The following is a 12,985-nucleotide window of genomic DNA, read 5'->3' on the forward strand; positions in this document are numbered from 1 at the left end:
CTCACCAACAGGACCTAATAGGCTTAAGAATAAATATCGTCCTTCAATTTCATTAAAAATTAATTTGGATACACCAAAACCCTCAGTTTTTATGACTCGGTAAAAAAAAATTGTATCTAGTGAACACTATTCATAGCATTCATACTGCAAAATAGGACCAGATAATTCTGGTTTGTGATGATTTTATTGACATGTATTTCAATTTTTAGAAGTACACTGAAGCAACAGCCTCCTTTTCACTACTGCCATTCCTGTTTGGAGTACACAAACAATTCAAAAGCTATTTTAAACTAGTTTCTGACTTCTAATTATCCATTACATTATAAAGCAGTTATTTAAAACATCATCTTCATGATTCCTACAAGAATGAGGGGACTAAACTAAAGGCTTACACTTAAAAAAAGTGATGCTCTTTCTATGTCGCTGAAGTTCTCACCACCACTTCTCTACCAGGAAGGCACTGACAGGAAGTCAAACATGCATGAAAACATGCAGAACAGGAGCCTCTGTTTCCAGACCCAAAAGATACCACAGTAATATACCTGAGAGATTTGAAATCCATTTAATTCTGCAGGATTTTTAGCATGACAAATGATATTGTTAAGGCTTCTCAGATCATATATGCATCAAGAAAGATGCAAGGGATCCGGTAATTTAACTAATAAATCTAATTAAACTAACTAAACTAGTAATTTAACTAACAGAGTAGACAGATATCATTAAAAGATTCTTGATTTGTGCACCACTGAAAAGGCTGACAAACTGTACTCTACCTGATAAGAAGCATTTAGCTGTTGGGTTTTTTCCCCAAATTATCATTTATTTGTCTGCTGGTTGGAACACCAAACCCATCACCAGTTAAAGAATCCCCTCAGTTTGCAATGAGAACACAAGAAATTCAAGTGTCTGTTTAAATATTCACAATTATTTTATTAATTTTCTGCTAATAGTTCTTATTGAATGTACACTGCATATAACTCCCATACAGACTATTACTAGAAACCAACTTGTGCTGTGAAGTCATGATTAAGTTATTAAAATAATTGGATGTCTTGAAAAAAAAAAAAAAAAACCCACTACATAGAGAAACCATTAGTCTAAAATTAAATCCTGGTCAGGTCTTACAACGCCAAGATTTAAAAACACACTTTAGAAAAAATAAAATTAAAATAAGTTTTTAAAAATTCCAAGGCTGATTTTTTTAAAGTAGAAGATTTTCCAAGTTGTGAAAACCTAACTGTGCCTTCCTTTTTACTGCCTCTGAATTACTTGAGACTTAATAACATTTTGATCCAAAACAACAACTCAGGCTTAGCAAAATACTGAATTTATATAATAAACACATACAAAAAGTCTGAAAAAGCATGCAGCAAAAGGGAATTGTGTCATTAAGATCATAACCTCCATTGACAGCTACTCCAGAGATACTAAACGGTGCCAGAATTATTTTCCAGACTATTTCCCTCGACTCATCTCATATAAGTATGTCTGCTCCTACATGTGCCTTTTAATTTCAACATACTTCATGTGTCAAATGACCAACACAAAGGCTCTGACAGGACACAGCATATATGCTAATGTAAATGAAATGCCAGTAAGTAACCCAAGTAAGTATAATTAAACAAAACATACCTGGACTCGAAAAAGCACCCTTGAGCTGCATCAGTGCTAATTCCCAAATGAAGACTCTTCCTTGCAAATGAGTGAGCTTTCTTCAGATCATTATTCTGTGGCACAGGCTCCTCCAAATGGCAGAATGAATGTATTGCCATTATTGAAAATTTACAGATCATCTGAAGTAATTGAACTGAAAGCAAGAAATACAGCAACTTTATTTGGTCTAAAGTTACTGAAAATACTTTACTTAGTTTTCAAGAACTTGCTACTTAACAATAGCACTTAAAATACATAAAGGATATGTATATGCAGTGATTGATAAAGTACAAATTAATTCATTAAACCAGACAGACAGTTCATCTAAGCAGAGATGCCCAGATAAGGAACTTCCATTTAGTGCTGCAGAGCATCATTTCCCTACATTTTAGGGATGTTTCTTATACATTATATATTTCTTCTCTTCAAAGAGGCTTTCACCTGGGTATCTATAATGATACCTGTATTTTGTAGAACATTTGCTTGTAATATAGAATTATCTTCAAGTAGTTCAAGTTACTCCTTCCAGCATGAATTATTTTGTAACTAAAACCACCAAATGTCATCTACCACCATGGTGCTAATACAGACAGTTTTAGAAGGCTGCCTTCAAGTTTCTCACAACTTACTCTGATTTTACAGAATGTATTCTATATTACTTGAGATGCTTACTTGAGGGCAAGATGAGTCACAGATTCTAGAGGCATAATCTGATGAGCATCTATTCTGGTAAAATGCCAGTTCAAAGAGAAAGGACCCTCCTGCTGCTTATTCTGATCCTTAGGCCATGATCCCATCTCCTGGTGGAGCCACCCACTAGACCAGAGTGAGGAACTAGCTTGGGTTAGAAATAGCTGCTTGCCACAGAACCCTCTTGAAGTCAGGATCAATTTTCTGATTCAAGTCACTGCATGATGGCACAAAACACTGTGCTAATACAACAGGGGAGAAAATGGGGGAACAAGACCACTCAATTAACTGCAGCTACAAATGTCAGTACTTAAGAAACTGCTGTTGTCATCTGAGTGCAAACTACAAGGTACATCACAGCTTTGCCACTGAAAGCAGCATGGCATACTACTGGACTGCTTTAACTCTCAGTTCCACCTCTGCATCACTGGTCATCATCCCCACAATGGCATCAAAAATGACGACTTGTAGAGCCTCACCAAAATTGCGTGGGGTACAGTTTCCTGCCAAAGGCCACACACTGCAAGTTTAAGATGGGATGAACTAAACAGCGTGCATGAGTGTATCAGCATCCCTCTCTAGTCTACTAATAACAGAAGCAACTCAGTCATTCTTTAGACTGCTAAACACAGAAGAGATTAATGCAGTTAAACATGTCTGCTTAGGTTAGGCCTGGCATTTTCTAACTTTCAAATCCACCCCCTGATTTCAAACTTTATCAAAAAGGAAATTGAAAAGTCATTTACAGCTTAATAAGAATTCAGAGATTTCAGAAACCTAAGTACTGGGCAGATAGATATAGAAGACCAACTCACAAACAGACCAAAGAGAAGTACAGACTGCAGCCGATGCCCTTGTTATTAGGGAACAAACACACAAGCAAGAGACACATGACAAGTACCCCAGCTGCAGCTGGTATTTTTTATTACCTCTAACTGCATAGAAAGCTGTTGTATCTAGTGCTCACAGAACTACTAGACTATCCATGCAGAATTCAAAGCTACTTAAGTGGCATTAAAATAAGAGTCCTTGGTCTGCAAATTCCAGCTCTGCTCTTTGTGTGCAGTTTAGAAGTACAGTATGTACGGCACTTGACAGCTTCCGGTCTCCTGGCACAGCATCTCATCCTAACGAGATGCATTCTTCTTAGCAGATCAGCCACTTCATCCTTTAGAACCACTAAAGGAATGAATAGCATCGAGTCCTGGTGACTTAGGAGTCTTTAGCACCTCATTCTAGCATTCAGTCTTCTGCCACTCTAATCCCATAATCAGATAACATCCAATCAACATTATTTGAAAAGAATAAAATGCCCACAACGTCCTTGTGGTGAAGAGCGGCATAAAGAAATAACTCCACTCCTTCCTAGCACCTTTTATTCCTTTTAATTGCTTTCTATACTCCCTAAAAGCCTAAGAGACCTGTCAGGTCCTTAACACATTACTTGCGATGTTACGATACTCCTTGTATTTTTAAATAAAAGCACACAACCAAGTGTTTTCCTGAAATACACTACTACCAATAAGACTTGACAACAACTATAGCCTGTTACTGAGATTAATGCAACTATTGGGAGGCTTAAAATGTTACATAAAAACATTTCTAATTGCATGCAAGTGAAAATGATTGGCCTTTTACAGGCAGCAGTTAAGAGATTTCCTCTCTTATCACCAACTTCTCGCTTAAAAGGAAGGAATTAACAATACTAAATGAGAACAGTTACAGAGGTATCAATGGGTACAAAGTTTATCCAGACACGGGAAGAAAATCCATATGATTCCCTGCACATGAGAAGGATTATTGTTTATTAAACTCAATCAGCTGTGTCTCAACATCAACATATATTCAGATTCTACACAGTATAGTCTAACAGTGGGGGGATTTGCTGGGGTAGTAGTGGGTTTGGGATTTTTTTAAAATATAAGAATACCCTCTCACATTCTGAGTCCTTGCTTTGAAAAGTTGTTAGGGCCTCAAGCCCTTGTTAGGCTGCTAACCTGCACTGATGCCTTCGTTACTGTAATCTCAGTACTAGCGGTACCTGAATTAGGCAGAGTAAGTTTAAATCCATTCAGGCACCTCAATTGCACATCAAGCATCAAATTTTCAGCCACTCCCTCTGGACTAATTCTAGAACAAGTCAACTGTATGCTAGGAAAAAATTCCCACACAAGGAATTCAATCTGACATAAAACTATATACAAAGAATTTGAAGCAATACACAAAAAAGGCATGAGGAGTGTATTCTTACTGTTTTAAATCTTAAACTTGGGTCAGATTTGCAACTTCATGCTACAACACGATGCAATTAGGTAAAATAATGGCAGTGACTTACTAGAGTTTAGCTTATCCAACTAATGTTTTTTTAATAAAGGAAGTTATCTATTTGCATAATACAAGTGTGATAATCAAAAAATCATTCTAGTAGGAACAGGCCTCAGAGGTCATCTAGTTCAATCTCTGCTCAAAGCAGCATTAATATGTGAATACTCATTAATGATACAAGTTGTACTCTCAACCTTGCAGCCCACTAATCGCATGTAATCCTTAATCAAATGCACTCAACTGCCTTTGATAGGATTACTCATCTGCAGAAGGGTTTGTGGGACCAGTCACTTGCCACACATTATTCCTAAGCATGGAACATTATAGCACTTCCAGCTGTACTCAGAACCAGTACCATGCTCGCATTTAACTTCAAATGTCTTCCAATCAGGTACTGTTATGAGAGCAGCTTTCCAAGGGGACCTGCTGTACAGGGATAGATTTTGATGGATGACAAAAGGATGGAGTGAAGTAGGGGGTGATGAATCCCTAAGCAAGGTAGAAGCACAGGGCTGGGTCCTGGTTTCAGATGGTTTGCAGGTTGATGAATGTAGGATAGAGGTCCTGCTCTGAGAGATGCCTATAAACCTAAAAAATATCTATAAAGAGAAATTAACACCACTGGCACCAACAGTCCTTTAGATATCAAAATCAGGGACCAAACTTCAGCAGAGAAAGTTTGGGAATCTCTGCTATAGTAGTGCCATTTTGTTTTGTTCCTTCAGTTTTGCTCTGATAAGGACCTCCAGTTTGGATTTGTGCATAAGTTTACACCTTTATTTCACACATGAAATATGGTACAGAGTTGCTAATTACAGAAAAAAAAGAAACCCTCACTAAAACAATCTACAAGTAATAACAAAAGAAGTTGAAATGTTTTATTAAAACATGGTTACCCAAGTTGGATTACAAAATAAATTTGCCTTATATTAGTTCAGTAATATCCTCTGTTCTGAATCATGAAACACAGCGACAGTTTTTCTATGCTGTGTGACAATACACGAACTCTGCCAAACAAACTAAATAAAAAAACTTCATCTTCTAAATAATGATTTCATTTGAACATTTAATACCTGCTATTGTAAGTAACTTCAAATATTAATACTGTAGACACTACTGTAAACAATATAGGCACTATTTAAGTGGTAACAACAGCAACAACAAATAAATGCCAGAATATGTAGAAAAAGAGAAATTTACTTTAGCAGCTTTGCTAATCTTGGTTTTAGGACCATTCAAAAGGCATTTTAAAACACTGGGTTCTGGGGTATTTTTATTGAAAAAATTTACTGAAAACTTTTTAAATTCTACAGTTCCAGACATTACTTACATGCATTCCCCAAGCAATCATTAGTAGCCACTGCTGTTTGCTAGGTCACAGAGGGCCTGTCCCTATTTGACCTCACTCGCTTAAACTACAGGATACTCCAACAACATCCAGAAAAAGAGTGAAATTTTCCACCAGTGTTTTAAGTGGCAGAAGTTAGGTCACAGGATGGTGCACCCACATCAACCACAAAGTCATGAAAAAAAGGGACATGGTTCAAAGATGCAGGTAGGAAGCAGCAAGAGACAACAGTCAAGCCAGCAATTCTAAAGCCAAAAACAAGAGGTCAGTCAGATTCTCAAACTGACAGAACATCTTCACTAGCAAATTCCTACCTTAGATAACTTTATTTTATAATTGTGTTAAGAAACTTCAATATTTTTTCTGATTAATAAATGTGAGTAATTGATTCCACTAAATATTTAAGTTCCCTTTTAACAATAAACTCTACTGCTTTTGTGATTTAGAAAGAAAAAAATTTACTTTAGAAGAGTTGTTTGCAACAAAACTAATTGCATTTCCATGTTTGCAACCCTTCTTAGAAGTGTGGTGTTAGGCATATAGTTGAGAAAGGAAGGGCAATACCTGACTATCAAACAACAAGTCCCTGTCCTGGCACCCTGTCTGAGAGAAGAGAGAATAAATTGCAAGGAGACGCTCCATGGTGTTGGCACCTGCCAACACAGGCATGCCCACATTTTGCTAGGTGCTGATGCCATATAAAAAGCAGATGATTGGTTTTGAGTTTTGGCCAAGGTGCAAAATTATTCTACTGAAAACTTTAACTAGGAAAAAGGAAAAAAAAAAAAAAAAAAAAAAAGACAGAGTTGTGTCAATTATACCATATTGTGGACAGAGAATGACATTAGCACACCTCAAAACTTCTGCATTAGCACACCACAGGTTATACAAAAATTACAGGTCTGACTAGCTAATAACATTTCTGATATACAGAAAATGCACTATCAGGCTGAAAAGGACAATTACAGCCATTCCTTTCTGTTCTAAAGGCAAAGGTAGAAATTATGTTTTACATAGAACTAATACTGAACACTACCATAGCTGTGGAACATAGCTCTAATTTTAAAGTACAAAGAAAGGTTGAGAGAATGACAGGGAAGAGGACATGCAATTAGATGCACTTAACAGGCCAATGGGTTGCAACACTTGAGAAGGAGAGAGGTGCTACATTTACATCAGCAAAACAGAACTCAGCAATATTTCATTTGAGCTAGAAGTTGAACTATTGATATTTTAAGCTAGAGGGAAAAAAGGTAATAATTTTTTGTTATCACCATGATCACTCATCCACTCCCTAAACCCCTTGTCAATCCAGGGTACAAGAATTACAGGAAAAATGCTCTAAAAACAGTTTGGAGATTTAAAAAAATTATTTAGTTAAAAAAGAGTAGTGGTCCTTAGGCCCAAAATGTCTCCTATTTAAGGGTGAAGAGCTACATGCATTCTTACAGCAACTAGCATAACAAAATCATGTGGTGATTCTGCACCAGAAGCAAATAAATACTGTCACATAAAAATGTCTGGGTCCTACACCTTAATAAAGACAAATTATTTTCTTTCATTAGCCCTACCTAAGGAATAACTTCATCTACAAATAAAATTTTCAGACGTTTAAAAAACCAAACAAAACCATCACAGGGTAACTCAGAAACAAGAAAGATTTTGTAAGGGCTTTAGGCTCTCACAGAATTAGTCCTACCAACTTTAACAAACTCTTTAGACTCAAGCAATTAAGTGAAAAATCAGGGAAGTATGCAATATGCTGGCAATTCCAGAAAGAGGAGACAGGACAGGCATTTGAAACTCTTCAGAATAAGCATTAGTCTTTGTTTGCATTTACACAGCACTTACTCGAAAGCATGCCAGAAGCTGGAGCCTCTGTTCACTGACAGTGTGAAGTGGCTGTAACAATACCAGCATCCTTACACAGGATCCCCTTTAACCAAAGGGGATTGGAGAAAGCAAAAACCTCCAAGACTAAATCAAAGAACCTCAAGATAATGGTGATAAAATGTAGCTCAAGTGCTTCAAGTACCAGAGGGTACTTGAAGTCTCTGATGGACAGGTAAAGGGAAAGTCTCTAATGGACAGGTAATGCTACATCAGTATAAGTTTAAATAGTAAGTAAGAATGGATAATTTGTCACTTTTAAATTTCACTAAATGGATCATTGTTCTTTTTTCTTTTGTCAGCACCAATTGACATCTTACAAACTTAGGATCAGTCTACTTGAAAAGACTTCTTCCTTCTGAAAGCACTGGAATACATGAAAAATATCTTCAAGCACATTATGGAGTGTAAAAAGAACTGGCCAATTTCTTGGACAGCAAGTGTGTTACTTAATATTCTTTGCTTTGCTAACATAGGAACCGGGTTCTGCAGCCAAGATATTTAGAATTTTTTTCTCAACATTCACAAGGGTTCAACTTCAACTAATATGTTTGATTACCACTACTTTTTTCAAGAAGACAAAACAGCCTTTAAACTTACTTTGGAAACAGAATGAAACAACTAAGATTCTTTTTAGAAGTGCCATTATATCAATTACTGTTTACTTGCATAGATATAATTTAGTATTAATTTCCCTTTTATAAACACACACAAAAGAGTGATAGCACGTTTTACACCATCACAGTTCTCCTAAATTCCTGTACAACACTGTCTTTAGCAACTACTGCTGAAAATCAGTAGTATTCAGTATCAGTACTATTCTCAAAATGAATGAAACCTCACCAATAATACGTCTTGGAATTCTGCTATAAGTCAATCAGTTAACCCTAAAACCACCTTAGTAATTCCAGACTTTCATACAGAGGAAGAGAAAAACAGTATAAAGGCCAAACAAAAAGAAGAGCCAAATATAACCTGCCTTAAAAGAGCAATTAAAGCATGAAACCAGAAACCAGCATATCACATCTGGGCAACTGTTAACTATTTGTTCATTTCATTTCAAAACACTTGGCTTGCTGTAATACTTCTAACTTTGTAAGTCTTTTAACCAGTGCAACTCCAAACTTCCATATCAGTTTTCAAGTCCTTCACATCAAGCTAGCCAATATCTTTGTCACTACAGAGACATTAATTTTGTTTGATTGTTGCTATATTACCTCATTCTGAGTCCTATCCATATCCTTCCACCAACATTAAGCTGTATTTTCTGTTTTTGCTGATTTTCACAAGAGTAGCAATACAACACCACAATGCCACAGAAACACAACCTAACTACTGGAGGATTCCTAAGGACACAAATGCACAGCATAACTATCATGATCATATCAGCAATCAGCTTTCTACGGGTTTCAGAAACAACATTTCATCACTGGTATTTTCCCACTAGAAAGATTCCTGAAAATAATTAATTTCTGAACACACAAGATATACTAAGTTAACTCTTGGCTATTGTTCCCTACTAGAATGGGGTGAGAAGCCTACAGGCTGTAGGAAATGGAGGTAAGAAATTATTTTGAAGGCCAGCTGCAATTCCCAAATGGAAATCTTTGCAGTGATTTCTGAAAGCAATGCATCAGGTGTCAAGTGTTCAGCTTCTCTCTTTCTACACAGGAAAAACACACTCCTGTTAAGGATGACAAAATAAGAGGCACTCTTATACAATCCAAGAAGAAAAAAGAAATCTACCTGTACCTCAGAGCAATATATAGATTTCTCCTGCTCTGTCAAGGCTACAGGCACCATAGTAGGGAAAAAATGCAGCACTTTTTTTTCTCCACTGTACTTTTGAAAATGAGTCATAAAAATGTAAGAGGTTTCTACTCCAGAAAAAATAAAGGGTTTAAACAAGCAGCAGTTGACAAAAAAAACCCTGGCCTCTTATTTTAGAATCTCTCTCAGGAAAGATCTCCCTTTTTCTGGTTAAAGTACTGCAATGCAATAGCAAAAGGATACTGTGTGTAGATATCACAATCAGTAATGTTACTAATTTGTGGGTTTAAAAATAGTTGAGGAATGCAACAAAGTTTATACTATGAAGTCACCTGGACTTCATGCACAAAAAAAAAAAGTTATCTAAGAGAGACAATGGCTTTCTCATGGTCTGTACTTGAAAAACAGAACATAATTAATACATTTAAGCAATTACACAGAGAAAAAGAGGTACATATATAATTGGTTACTTTATTATTCTTACATTGAAATTTAAACTTGCAAAGTGCCATTCTAGAAATGTTCTTACATTAGGTTTTGGAAAAAGGAGGACAGTCAAGCAGAAGTAAAATCCAAGAAACAAAACCTTTAAAGCAAAAGTTTTCAGCTGGTACCTCCCACTCCATTCTCAGTTTCTCAGAGACCATCATGCAGCAACAACATGGTTAGAACTGAGCAGCCAGCGGGTGCGTAATTTGCATATGAAAATATTTTTAGAAGACACACATGAATAGCATATGCCCTCAGCCTAATTACAATTTTCTAAATAAATGCCCTGAATATTGTTTCCCCAACATTCTTAACTATGTTCCAGACAATGGTTTCTTGTACAGATTTCTTACTCTTTGAAAGCACCATACACACACACACACACACATATATATATATACATATCTCAACACTTAAACAACACTCATTTCATCTTGGGGTCTGAGGGGAGACTCTGAGTCTTCACTGTGTCCATGTAATCACAAAGTTGGCAAATAATGATTGAACAGAGTGCAACAAGAGGATGATTACCTGATTCAGGAAGTTAAATCAAACATGGATGTTCATTCACTTGCCTGAACCAAAGGAGCTTCAAAAACTGTATCTTAAAACCCTCCTAATTCTTTCTATGCTATAAAAAGGTTTCAAAAGGCAGATAGAAATTGGTAAAACAAGAAATAAGCCATGTGCTCATGTACTGTTAGTTAAATCAAAACCAAATCTAGTCAAATTGACACAACATGCAAGACAAAAATCCATTTGAGCAAACAGCAGTCTAACTAGATCCCAAAGTCATTGCCAGTCCACATCTGGAACACTCAAATCAATTCCTATGACTGCAGAGTTGGCATCATGTAGTAATTATTACCATAGGACTGTTTTGTTCAGGACAAATGAAGTTCTATGGTAAAATGAGATGAAAAACATCAGTTTATTTTCTTTGCTAACACACAAATTCTGTTCCTCAGGCATGTGGAAAAACTCAGGTTCTGGATTCTGCGGGTGGCAGGAGCTTTCCTTTAATCAACTTGAATGTCAGGGAGGAAAAAAGATAAAGGACACCAGTAAATCCTACTGTGGTACCCAGGGGTGTATAAAAAACACCTGAAATAATGGAATACTTTGGGTTGGAAGGGACCTTTAAAACTCATCTAGTGCCACCTCATGCAATGAGCACGGACACAAGACCAGGTCGCTCGGAGCCCTGGCCAAAATGACCTTGAATGTTTGCATGGATGAGGCATCTACCACCTCTCTGGCAACCTGACAGTTTTTCACCACCCTCATTGTAAAGTATTTCTTCCTAGACTCTGCTAAAATGTCTCTCCCCAAATACAAGTTAATTTACCAAAAAAGTTGGGGATGGAAGGGAGGAGACAAAGCAGAGAATAGAGGCATTAGGCAGCTTAAAAATTCTTAACAATATTGAGTCATGAATTCTAACTTACCAGAGAACTGGGATCTAGTACTAGAGCTTTTTCAAAATCAACCCATGCTAACAAGTAGGAAAAACATCTATTTAATCCTTCCAGAGCACGAACACACACAAGTACACACCTTTTACCACATTATCTCTTAGGCTGTACACACTTGAAACGAAAGTTTGTGGAAAGGCGAAAACAAAACGGCAGACTCTAGTAACCCCTGGGAAAAGGTAAAACTACTTGCACTACAATCAAAGCACTAATGAAGCATACCCCAACATCAATCTAAAAAATAAGCACTCGTGACATAATTTCATTGCAGTATTTCTCCAGTCAAGCATAAAACTTCCTCCAATAGAACAAAATACTCTCAAACATTAATTCAACCTTGACAACATTGCTGCACAAATTAAAGGAATAGCTACAGCAAAAAATTAGATTACGGATGTTACGACGGACCCGTTATAGTAACACATCATTTCGCAATGCAAGTCATACAGCGCTAAGCGCATTTTAAACACGCAACCAGGAGCAGCGCGTCAAGAAAGCAGAGGCAGGCAGTAGGAGCGAAGGATTTTCAGTGCTATCACTGGAACAATCTCCTGACTCACTCGCTCCTGCAGCCCCGGGGAGCAGGGGGCTGGGCCCGCACTGACAGCTTTCCTGACGCAAGAGAAGCGGAGCACTGACCTAAATGCCGCAGCTGCCGAGCTCCTCGCAGCTTGGCCCCAGGAAAAGGGGCCAGCATGGATTCAAGTGCCAGCCACAAACACCTGGGCTCCTGCAGCCCGAGGCTGCTGCTGCACAGACGCTCGCCGAGACCCCCACATCACCTCGACCTCTTGAGCCTGAAACTTCCAAAAACGACTGCGAGGCGAGCTCTAGGTTGAGATTTAGAGCAGATTTTCAACAGGGAGCTGCGCATCCCCGCAGCGCTTCGGCGGCAGCAGCAGAACTGACCGCCCCAGGGCCTCGGGCAGAGTCACACGAGAGGCACCGAGCCTAGAACAAGGTTAAACCCCACCCTGGGCGCGACTTTAGGCAAGTGCTCAGTGGCCCGCAGGTTAATCATCAACTCCCTGCCCCGGGCACCGCGCCGAGCGGCGACGCGGCCCCGCCCGCCACCGGGGCAGCGCTGCAGGGCTCCCGCCTCCCGCGCCTCAGCTGGGGGGAGCAGGTGCGGGCCCCTCCCTGCCCGGGGAGGCGCCGCAGGACCGGCCCTCGCCGCCGTCCCCTCCCACCGCGCCGCGTGAGTGACGGAGCGGGGCGGAAAGACGCGGAGGAGAGGGGGAGGGAGCGAGAAATACCTCGGGCGCTGCTGGCCCCGCTCGGCGCAGCCCAGGGCCCGCCCGGCGGTGGCTCCGCCTCCGCTGGCTGCCGGGAGCGGGGCGGGGCG

At 38.8% G+C, this 12,985-nt stretch overlaps 1 long non-coding RNA gene across 3 annotated transcripts in view; it reads right to left on the reverse strand.

Annotated features, from left to right (window-relative positions):
- The window catches only part of LOC132323523 (uncharacterized), a 34,698-nt gene extending 21,733 nt beyond the window's left edge, over positions 1 to 12,965 (reverse strand). The window contains exons 1-2 of one of the 3 annotated variants that reach the window (XR_009485363.1): positions 12,897 to 12,965; positions 1,633 to 1,807 (exon numbers count right to left, since the gene is read on the reverse strand). This is a non-coding gene — a long non-coding RNA (uncharacterized LOC132323523). Of the gene's footprint in view, positions 1 to 1,632; positions 1,808 to 9,123; positions 9,680 to 12,279; positions 12,740 to 12,896 lie in introns of those variants that run through there. The other 2 variants (XR_009485362.1, XR_009485364.1) reach the window with 2 other exon arrangements.
- Between the last annotated feature and the right edge of the window lie 20 nt (positions 12,966 to 12,985).

Source organism: Haemorhous mexicanus, chromosome 2 (genome assembly GCF_027477595.1).
Source record: "Haemorhous mexicanus isolate bHaeMex1 chromosome 2, bHaeMex1.pri, whole genome shotgun sequence".
Lineage (NCBI taxonomy): Eukaryota > Metazoa > Chordata > Aves > Passeriformes > Fringillidae > Haemorhous > Haemorhous mexicanus.